The sequence below is a fragment of the Arachis hypogaea genome, chromosome 4, assembly GCF_003086295.3.
Source record: "Arachis hypogaea cultivar Tifrunner chromosome 4, arahy.Tifrunner.gnm2.J5K5, whole genome shotgun sequence".
In the NCBI taxonomy this organism is placed as follows: domain Eukaryota; kingdom Viridiplantae; phylum Streptophyta; class Magnoliopsida; order Fabales; family Fabaceae; genus Arachis; species Arachis hypogaea.
Genome location: NC_092039.1, coordinates 78,780,841 through 78,782,102, shown reverse-complemented (window position 1 = coordinate 78,782,102; position 1,262 = coordinate 78,780,841). Strand labels below are relative to the sequence as shown.

Below are 1,262 nucleotides of genomic sequence, written 5' to 3'. Positions count from 1 at the left end.
CTCTGACACCTCAAGGAATCTCTATACTGTGACATAGAGGATTCCATATTTTCTTGTTCTCTTCTCTTTTATATGAGCAGGAGCAAAGACAAAAGCATTCTTGTTGAGGCTGACCCTGAACCTGAAAGGACCTTGAAGCGAAAGCTAAGAGAAGCTAAAGCACAACTCTCTGTAGAGGACCTAACAGAAATCTTCAAACAAGAAGAGGACATGGCAGCCGAAAACAACAACAATGCCAACAATGCAAGGAAGGTGCTGGGTGACTTTACTGCACCTACTCCCGACTTCTATGGGAGAAGCATCTCTATCCCTGCCATTGGAGAAAACAACTTTGAGCTTAAGCCTCAATTAGTTTCTCTAATGCAACAGAATTGCAAGTTCCATGGACTTCCATTGGAAGATCCTCATCAGTTTTTAGCAGAATTCTTGCAAATCTGTGACATTGTTAAGACCAATGGGGTTAACCCTGAGGTCTATAGACTTATGCTATTCCCTTTTGCTATAAGAGACAGAGCCAGGATATGGTTAGATTCACAACCTAAAGAAAGCCTGAACTCTTGGGAAAAGCTAGTCAATGCCTTCTTGGCAAAGTTCTTTCCACCTCAAAAATTGAGTAAGCTTAGAGTGGAAGTCCAAACCTTCAGACAGAAGGAAGGTGAATCCCTCTATGAAGCTTGGGAAAGATACAAACAATTGATTAGAAAGTGTCCTTCTGACATGCTTTCTGAATGGAGCATCATAGGTATCTTCTATGATGGTCTGTCTGAACTGTCCAAGATGTCATTGGATAGCTCTGCTGGAGGATCTCTTCATCTAAAGAAGACGCCTGCAGAAGCTCAAGAACTCATTGAAATGGTTGCAAATAACCAATTCATGTACACTTCTGAAAGGAATCCTATGAACAATGGGACGAATCAGAAGAAAGGAGTTCTTGAGATTGATACTCTGAATGCCATATTGGCTCAGAACAAAATATTGACTCAGCAAGTCAATATGATTTCTCAAAGTCTGTCTGGAATGCAAACTGCACCAGACAGTACTAAGGATGCTTCATCTGAAGAAGAAGCCTATGATCCTGAGAACCCTTCAATGGAAGAGGTGAATTACATGGGAGAACCCTATGGAAACACCTATAATCCTTCATGGAGAAATCATCCAAATCTCTCATGGAAGGATCAACAGAAACCTCAACAAGGTTTCAACAACAATAATGGTGGAAGAAACAGGTTTAGCAATAGCAAGCCTTTTCCATCATCTTCTCA

General features: G+C 41.0%; 1 non-coding gene across 1 annotated transcript; it reads right to left on the bottom strand.

Annotated features, from left to right (window-relative positions):
- Window positions 1–615: 615 nt before the first annotated feature.
- Window positions 616–723, bottom strand: LOC112798679 (small nucleolar RNA R71). Its single transcript, XR_003200279.1, has one exon. It is a non-coding gene; the product is annotated as a small nucleolar RNA R71 (small nucleolar RNA).
- Between the last annotated feature and the right edge of the window lie 539 nt (window positions 724–1,262).